At 38.5% G+C, this 10,135-nt stretch overlaps 1 protein-coding gene across 1 annotated transcript in view; it reads right to left on the bottom strand.

Moving 5' to 3' along the window:
• LOC119417587 (ERC protein 2) overlaps nucleotides 1-10,135 on the bottom strand; it is a 139,736-nt gene that overhangs the window by 32,388 nt on the left and 97,213 nt on the right. The window lies entirely within an intron of this gene.

Raw genomic sequence — 10,135 nt, 5'->3', positions numbered from 1 at the left:
AAGACAGAGAGAGACACACACAGAGGACAGACAGAGAGAGACACACAAACAGAGACAGAGAGCGAGAGACAGAGAAACACAGAGAGAGAGAGGGGAGAGCAGTGGGAAGCAGCTGGGGTACATGCAGTGTTGCAGTGTTGTAGCTTCCCAGTGATGGGAAATAGTCTGCTCAACTATTGTTCTTTATTAAAACCTCATGGAAACATGTCAGCAACACAACGATGTGTGTAGCCAATTAAAAAAACAGTAAAAACTAAGAGGAAAATCAGAAATACTATTGTTCTATCTCACTTTGCTGAACTACTGAAAAGGACTGGTGCCCATTAGAGCTTCTTCTTACTTGATCTTTATAGTTCATTAAACAGAGGGTAACAAAGATGCAGCTGTGGGCACAAAAAAGGCAGAAACAAACTCCTGAGCAGATAGAGGAGCTGGACATGCAAACAGTCAGGGCTCAGGGGTGTGTGTGCCAACCACAGAGGCTTGGAGGTGTTTACAGTGTGTGAATATATGCCAGTAAGCCCCTGTGACTCACTCGTGTTGGTATACCAGTAACCCATGTGCCTATAATGGTAAACCATGGAAGCATTTCACTAAGCCACCATGCTAATGGCTGTTTTACAACACAGCACCAACATAATACACACAGCTGCATTTTAACGCAACCCGTCTTCATTTCATAGTAAAATCCCTCCATGCACTCTGCCTTCACACTTTCAGTAATCTCCTTACAACATCAGCTGAGTTGTATCTTTATTTGTATGTTTCAAGTTACACACTCAATTTTACTTTATGACCCAGTCTCCTACAAATAGCACTTCCTTTGGTTACCACCTTTCCTTTCCTTCATTCCTCTGATGACCCTGAGGGCAGGACTGATGTTTAGGAGGCTGGCGCTAGTTACCTCTAGATGCTGCATCTCTTTTTATGGCTGCACTGCCTCTGCCTAATCAACTGCCTACTTCTTCACACACATACAGTTTGCCTGGAGATCTATACAATGGAGGATATCGCCCTGGAGACAATCAGACTTTTCTCAAGAGTTCAACATTTAGAAAGGCCAATGATGCTAATGTGCTTTGTGTGTGTGTTTGTGTGCAAGTATTTATGTGTGTGTGAGTGTGTTTATGACTGACACTAATTAACAAGGCTAGAGCACCTACTTCCTCAGACTCGTTTCCTGTGATAGTAATTATTAGGTACTTGTGATAAATTCCATGTCTTTTTCCACTCATCCCGAGATAAAACAAAAGAAACACAAACAGGAGGCGGGAGAGCAGAGGAAGTAAACAGAGGTCGGTGTCAGAGAAGACACGAGGTCAAAGTCAGAGGAGACACTGAAGGAAGGATTTTATTCAAGTGGGAAATTAGGCACAACGTTTACAGAAGCAGCAGCTTCTCATCACATCTTTTCATAACATCGCTATATTTAACCAAGCTGTCAACATTTGTAAATATTATTATTATGTATATTATTATTTTTATTATATTATATTATTAACTTGGTAAAGAAATTGAAAGTAAAATTGGGTTTCTTTTTCAGAAATAGATCCCGTCTAACTCTGAATGCAAGGCACCTTGTAACTGTGACTTTCCTTCCCTCCGTGGACTACAGTGACATTATTTACATGAACGCCCCTACAAGCACCTTACAGATGTTAGACGCCGTCTATCATGATGCGCTGAGATTCATAAATGGCTGTAACTACCGTACCCTCCACTGCACCCTGTATTCACTGGTTAACTGGTCATCATTTACTGCACGTAGACTCTCTCACTGGTACATTTTCATCTTTAAATCACTTCTTGATCTGCTGCCTTCATACATCTCCTCCTACATGTCTCTGCGTGAGTGCAGCTACAGCGTGCACTCTCAGGACATTATTACCTGCAGTGTTTTCTCAGTGCGGACTGAACTTGGCAAAAGGGCCTTCTCCTGCTCTGCTCCTGTTTCCTGGAATATCTTGCAAAAATATCTGAAGCCTTGACCTTGACTTCTCTAAAGGCTTTTAAACAACTGCTAAGTTCATCGCAAAAAACAACGCAGACATGTTCCTGTTTTTAGTATTTTACAATGCTTTATAATGTAGCCGTTTTTGTTTAGTTTCTTAATATAATTTCTTCCATTTACTTTTCATTTTAGATGCATTTTATGATTGTCTACTGTTGTCATCACTCTTTGTTAAAAGCAGGTCTCTCTTGTAAATGAGTCCTCGAGGCTCAATGACACTAACCTGTATAAATAAAGGTTGAATTTAATTGGGGGGAAAAAAGTGTAATTTTGTTTTTTGTAAGTAACTCAATCTTCCTGTGCCAGCCATCAGATTAATGCAGAGTTTATGCTTCTGAATTGACCACTTGACTTTCTGTTATTTTAATAAAACATATGTACATAGTTCCCTATGGCTCTAAATAAAATGAAAAAAAAAAAACACAGAAAAGAAAGAAGTATTTTTGATTCCTTTTTTGTTGAAAAATTCTCTTTGTGCCACTGCAAAAAAAGTTGTGTAAATGTTGCTAAGATGACACTCACTAGACTTACCTCAGTAAAACAAGTTCAGTTCAGAAATCACTGAAAATTCCACCAGCATCCAGTGTTATTCACAGTTTTTGTACATCAATACACTGCACTGTTTAGCTTCAACTTTATGAAACGTCTACAGCTCTTCACCAACTCATAATTACTTTAAATAACAATGTCATTGCATCATTTAATTTTTATGCTCTGTGAATCATAAATGTTCTGTAATACAAGAGTAACCCAACCCTACAGATGTTAAAATGTGGATAAAGAAATGTGTCTGTACAGCAGTTTGACAAATCCAGAGTTAGAGCTTATATAATGAGCAGGACTTTTATTTTATATTTACTGGATTTAACAATGTTTGCTAAATGTATCTTAATAAAAAAATGTATTAAAAATGTATTAAAATCAGAACAAATGCCAGAAAAGTGGTGAGTTCAAATGTGGCCAACAGAAAGAGCAAATACTTTAATTAAAATTAGCACTTGAGCTTTAGCTGCATTAGCTCTGCAGCACATTTCACAAACTCAAAGCTGAACTTCGTTTCTGTGTCTCTGGACTGTTGCTCCTTTCTTTGTCAACTTTAATGTGCAACGCCAGATAAAAATCTCTTTTTACTTCACTGCACCGAACAAGCACATGGAAGCAGGGACTTCCAGGTGCTCAAGTCCTCTATTGACAGAACCTCAAAAGCCTGCCTTGGAGCTGTCAAAATAACACACCAAACGTCTCCACAGCTGACACACACGTCGAAGGTAAACAGGCATGTCATAGGCCAGGAGAGCCCCGACAGACATGATGAATGAGCCAAAGTTCCCACGAGGCGACACACATACGCAAACCTGCTCAGAGTGAGAGGAAGGTGATGTGTGGTCAGCCCCTCCTCATCACTGCAACACAGAGAATCCCATTCACATGCTGTGCTGACCCTCACACGTCTCATACTTATCACAACAATTCCACTATAGTACCAGGACTTGTCTGTATATGGCTGTGTGAAAAAAAAAATGTGCATGCAAAATTGTGTGATGTCACAAATTTGATAAATTTGCATTACCAAGACTTTGTGAATTTAAAATGGAATAGCTGCAAAGAGAGAAGACATTGTTGCTTATAAAAACCAAAGGGCATATACTGTAGTAAATTAGCTTTTTTTTAATGCAAATGTTCTCCAGGAAATCTGTGCACATGCTGAATCTATTTGTGCAAATCTTTGTAAGACTTCCTGAGTTTGTAAGTCCATGTGTGCACGTATGTGTGTGTTGAACCCCTAAGAGAGATCAGCGAGCGAGGGATGTGACCTTGTCAGTATAGCTGGTCTCTCTGTGTTTAGTCCTAGTAACCATGGTGATAGCGCTATATGCAGACAGAATGTCTACACAGAGGATTTGAAAATCATAATAACACTGCTGCTCTAAGCTTTATTACGCCATGAATTACTGAAAACAGCTTACAGACGTGAATGTATAACGGCTTAAACTTAGCTTGGAGTTCTGCTTTACTACTCGTGATATTTCCACTGTGTTGAATTCTTAGGGTGATATAGTTGGTGGAAAACATGATTAAAAATGAGAGTTGGATTTAGCAGACATTTTTCTTTACTTTGGTTGATTAGAATGACTGTTCAGAATCCATTCTACGCAAGAGAAGACGCATAAGAGTGTTGTATAAATCCCCATTCCTAATTTTACAGCACAAAATTTACTATTTCTGGTTTAAATCTACCACATAAACAAATATTCATATCATACAAACTACTGTGCAGAAGTATATAGGTAGTTTATTAGTTAGCAGTATTGTTTATCATGTACATTTGGGGGAGTGGTGGGGCAGAGGTTAGAGAAGATGGGCCTGTGATCAGAAAGTCGCAGGTTCAACTCTCGTATATATATACATATACATATATATATATATATATATATACATATATATAAATAAATAAATATAAATATATATATATATATATATGTATGTATATAAAACTTTCATAAGGTTAAACATGGAAAGACCAGCACAAAATGCAGTCGTAAAATGTATTTTAAAGTTGTTTCCTGTACAAGTTTAATTCCTTTATGAGATTTTATTTCTCACAAACAGAGATCAGGCCAAGTTCGTCGGTTCAAATCCCGGTCCAGGACCTTTCTGGAGTTTGCATGTTCTCTCCGTGCATGCGTGGGTTCTCTCTGGGTACTCCGGTTTCAGACCAAAAACATTCATGTTAGGCTGATTGGTACCTCTAAATTGTCCCTAGATGTGAGTGAGAAAGTGAATGATTGTTTGTCTCTTTTGTCTCTATGTGTCCCTGTCATGGACTGGACCTGTCCAGGGTGTCCCCCGCCTCTTGCACAGTGACTGCTGGATATGGAAACCAGTGACGCCCATGACCCAGCAAGGAAGAAGCACGTAAAGATAATGGATGGATTAAGATCAGGCCAGCTGTCATCTACTGCAGGTAAGATACTGACACCTCATAAGTACAACATAGAAAATCACTTAAAAATACGACCTATAGTTTACAGTATAGAACTGCTACTGTAATATAGTTATTTTAATTAAAAAAACAGATAAATAATTAAAAAGCATCCAATTATATGCCTAAATACATTAGTGCATATTCAGAGCTAACAACAGACATCAATATTATTTTACATTCAAAATTAACCTTTTTAATTAAAAAATATCCAAATGTGTCATTATAATATTTTACTTAAATTTAACTTGAATATTTTTATATAAACATATAAATATGTTTTAAGAAGAGAGTGAGATTTTTCTTTTTTCCTGACGTTTGAGTGTCTGCTGATGTGCTGTGCTGTGTTCACTCATTCTTCAGTTTTTATCCCTTCCTTTTGTCATTGTATGCCAACCACACTCTTCACAGCTCCACTCGTTCTTCTCCTTGCCTCTTCAACCTCCACGCTCTCAATCATCATCATCATCATCCTCCCTTCCCCACATTCATTACCTTTTCACTTCATCATTCTTTTTTGTTCCATTATTCATAACTCTCTCTCCTCCTATCTGTGATAACTTCTCCTTTACTCTTAGTTTTTGTTGCCATTTATTTATACTTGCAAAATTTCTTCATAATTACTCAAAACATTCCCCTCTACCCTTCTATTTCTGAAAATAAATTCACCCGTAAGCCTGATGTAAAAAAAAAAAAAAAAAAAAAAAAGCATTATATTTAAATTTTTCATTTCTGTTCTTTTTGTTGTTCATGCACAAAATGTAAACAGAGATAACATCACCCACATTCTCAACGTCTACAACAGTATCGTGTTCAAGAACTGCAGTGTTGTGGCATGTTGTGTTCTCCCTTTCAAAGTATGGAAACATCTCCATGACTGACTACTCAGAGTGTCCAAACACATAATTCTCGCACACAAACACCCTGTGACCCTAGACTCATTTAATGAGCAGCTCCTCTGGAGACCATGTGTATCTGTGTGTGTGAACACTGTACAGAATGATGGAAACCCAATCTGGTGTGGGCTGATAGAGGAGACCTGCTCTGCTCCTTATACATCAAGCTTTCAGCTCCATATCCGAAAGAGACTGTAAAGTAAATGCAGCCTCTCTAGTATTCACAAGCACACACACACATGTAGTCACAAGCATTATGAGCTGAAGAAACCCAGCTTGGAATAAAAATATATTAAAAGTGATTTTTTTTCCTTTCATTCATTAGTAGTGTTGAAAAGCTGAGTTTCTGTCTGTCTAACTTTTATGCACATACACACACACAGAGAACAATTTCCGGTTCACTGTTTCAGCTGACCTTCCAGACAAATGCCACATTACAGAGGAGAGTGGAGAAATTTGGCATGCAATCAAACTTCTCTCATGATTTCTAAGATTTGAAATTCTTCAGCGTGTGTAGCTCCTCTATTCCATCCACCCCTCCCTGCATGCCTCACTTTTTTTCCCCAAGTATTTAATTTGACTTCTTCTCTCTTCCTCTTGTTACCTTTCTGTCTTAGTGCATCTTTCCTGTTTGGGTTTCTCAGTTTTAACTTGGAGCAGAGCCGTCTGTGGGAATACGACCCCCTTTAAAAGCAGAAAGCCACAGTTTGTGTAAGTACGTGCATGTCTGCAGACGTGAGTGATTATATGAGAGCTCCGCCATGCCTGTGCGTGCATTCTGCATGTGAATCTTTGTGGTTTGTTCAGTCTCGTGAAGCTTTGCCCCCCTTTGCAATTCAACAGTCCTTTAATCCTCATCATCAGTGACCCCAAACCCCAGCTTCCAACCTCTTCGTACACAGAATACAATGCATAAAAGACCACACACACTCATGCCCTCTGTGCCCCCCATTCACCCCCCGATTCATTTGTTCCCACCAGCATAGATGAAGCAAAAGTTTGAACACAAAGGCAAAAATTCCTATATACGTTGTCGCTGTTTGTGTCAACCAATTATCACATCAAACCTCTTTCTCATGCATTTCTGATGGTAATACAAAAATGATATTTGCCACTCAAATTATTATTATTATTTTTGCCAGGTCACTGAGCATTGCACAGATCAGGTATTTACTGTTTGCGATACAGTCCTCTGACAAACATTCCTGGTTAAATTTGATGCTGGAAATTGAAGTAGACAGAAGAACGGCTGGAATCAGAAGTGTGTTTGCAGAAGGAGACAGACACCGGGCACCCTTCTGACATTCCCCTTCAGACTATACACATGCATACACAACTGACAGATACATTCAGTAAGTGTAAACACATTCCTGATCAAAGGGGTGTAATGGACTTTAAAAGTTGTCTTTTCAAGGCGCATGTGCCAATCTTCACTTTAGTGTGGCTGACTTTAAAGGCATTTCTTTGAAGCACATAAGCAGATACAGTATGTTGTTTTTTTTTTCCGGTCAGAGAACTTAAAACACACACATGTAGCTAACACATAGTCACTGACACACAATCACAGATGGAAATGTTGTCTGTACTGCACAGCTTTTCTTTGACTCATTCTAAGCCAAGCAGACGTATTAGAAAAAGCTTGACACACATATGTGTGACCTTTGGTCTAAAGCCATCCGCCTGTTGCCAATAAATTTAGCTTTTCACGAGTCGAGGTAGCTATAGTTGATTTTGCTTTAGAGTATAGGTCAGTGCTGATGTCTATATAGTGCTGCACATGTGGGGAGGTGAAAGAATAGACTGGCCTAACGCTGTATCAGAAACTGACTTTTTGTGCATCAGTAAAAATGTTTAGAGACTTTCTGTTACTACTGCAAATGTGTTTTTTTTTGTGTGTTTTTTTTCACTGTACATCTTTATGTGGTAAAAAAAAAAAAACCTATTTTACCTTAAATAAAACTTTATTTTAATGTTGCTATAATGAAAGAGTTTGTTTTTTCGAATCATAACACAAATATCCATAAATCACTCGTTATATAAAAGAAGGGAAATAGGCCAGTAGAGCTGATCAGGGTGCGTAAAAACAACAATAACATTTTACAATTATATAGATTCAGTGCACTTTTAAAACACTGATTCTGTGCACAGTTTAATTCAATTCAATTCCAGTTCAATTCAAAAATACTTTATTAATCCCAAAGGGAAATTATTTATTGTTGTAACTTGTGATCCGCATTTCATAAAGAGATGTTTTAGATGCTGATGGCTGTAGGCAGGAAGGATCTCTTGTAAAGGTCCATCCCACAGTGGATCCTAAGAAACTGGCTGTAGACGCCCTCCGATCCGTCCACCCAGACTCGGCTGGCCTCTCGGTTCCCCTGGGTTGTAGGACCGCCCGAGTGCCGGGCAGAACTCCTCCTAGAGCGATGGCCACTCCTCCCAGCAGTGTGCTGAGCTCCTCATCTCTGCAGACAGCTAGCTGCAGGTGTCAGGGGACGATCCTGTCTTTCCGCTGTCATGAGCCGTGTTTCCTGCTAGTTCCAGGATCTCAGTGGTCAGGCACTCGAGCACAGCTGGCAGGTTGATGAGAATGCGTCCACAGAGCATCCTTTTCAACTCATCTGAGATTCGGGGCTGTAGTTGAGATATTATTTTAGCTTTTGAGATGTTAATCAGCTGCTGTTGGTTGTAGAAAACTGCCTTGTTGCCATGGTTATGCATCATAACAAATGTCCAAAACTAAAAAAGTTTCAGTAAAAATCCTTCCAGCTGCACAACATCTGTTACCAGAGGAAACAGTTATCAAAAAATGTGATTTACATCCAGAAAGAGAGGAATTAAAGTTTCCAAAAGCAAAATCTCAGAATGAAAGTAACAGAGCTGCTCCAACATGCAGCCACCTTGAGCCGCGCAATTATAGAACTATTATACTATATCTAGAACTATTCTAGAATTCTTAATGGATCTAAATGAGAGGTGGAAATAGAAATTATAACTACTTTAAAGTAATTTAATATAGGTGTGCAATATTTTGAGGGATCTTGGTAGAAAGACAACATAGCACTCATGGCTATTGCCAGGGGTGGAAGTAACGAATTACAAATACTCACATTATTGTAATTAAGTACATTTTTTAGAGTACTTGTACTTTTATGAGTATTTCTTTCAAATGTGTAATTTTACTCATATTTAAGTACAATTTAGACCATATAATCTACTTTTCTACTTTTAAAATCAGAAGTCGCTACTGAGAACGGCCGCAATTTGATTAAATATTTAAACCATTCATCTGCATCTTTGTAGCCAATAAGGATCTCAGATCGCCAACGTGCCAATTACCTATGATGTAAGCAAAGGACAACTCTGTAGAGTCATTTATGGAACAAAGATTTGGAGAAAAAGCCAAAATGGAGACAGAGGACAACACTGTCAACAGAGAAAATGACGAGGTACAGGCTGAGGACGAGTGCTCGTGGTCGTACCTGGAGGAATGTTTCATGTACAGAGGGTGAAAAGGAGACAGAGTCCAGATGCAAACTTTGTTTGATCTCTACGGTGATAGCAGCTACAAGACTTCAGCATCTAATCTCAAAAACATATTGTGGTATACAAAGTTTGACACCTGTATGATTTTGATGTTTTATTGTTTGTATGTGTGGGTTATTGGTTAAATATGCAAAGATCTTAAATATTGTCACTGCCATCGGTTTGTCTGGTACTAACATAAGACGGAGTGTCTGAGAAATGTACTTTGAATGTAGCTGTTGTAAACAGTGAATCCAACTGAATGACTTCTATTGACAACACAATAAAACATCAATTGGCTAAAAAGTAATTAATACTCTGAGTAGTTTTTGAGAAGAGTACTTTGTACTTTTATTTAAGTATTGTTATAACATTAGTACTTTTACTTGTAATTGAGTACAGTTGAAGCAGTTCAACAGTATTTGTACTTGAGTGCAACTTTTCAGTGCTCTTTCCACCTCTGGCTATTACAGTGGGGTTTGGGTGTTTACAGACAGAACAGATTTGAACACACTGTATTTCTTTGCTTGTTCAGTTTAATAAACTCACTGTAGCTTCTCCTAATTGCTGTAGGAAATTTGGTGCAGCTTAGGTTGTTAACTGCAACTTTACAGTTCATCTAAATAAAATATGTTGTCCATCCATCATCCATCCATCCATCCATCCATCCATCCATCCATCCATCCATCCATCCATCCATCCATCCATCCATCCATCCAT

This window comes from Nematolebias whitei, chromosome 11 (assembly GCF_014905685.2).
Source record: "Nematolebias whitei isolate Nwh7 chromosome 11, NemWhi1, whole genome shotgun sequence".
Classification (NCBI taxonomy): domain Eukaryota; kingdom Metazoa; phylum Chordata; class Actinopteri; order Cyprinodontiformes; family Rivulidae; genus Nematolebias; species Nematolebias whitei.
The sequence above is the reverse complement of the archived record's forward strand: the minus strand, read 5'-3'. Positions and strand labels throughout refer to the sequence as shown.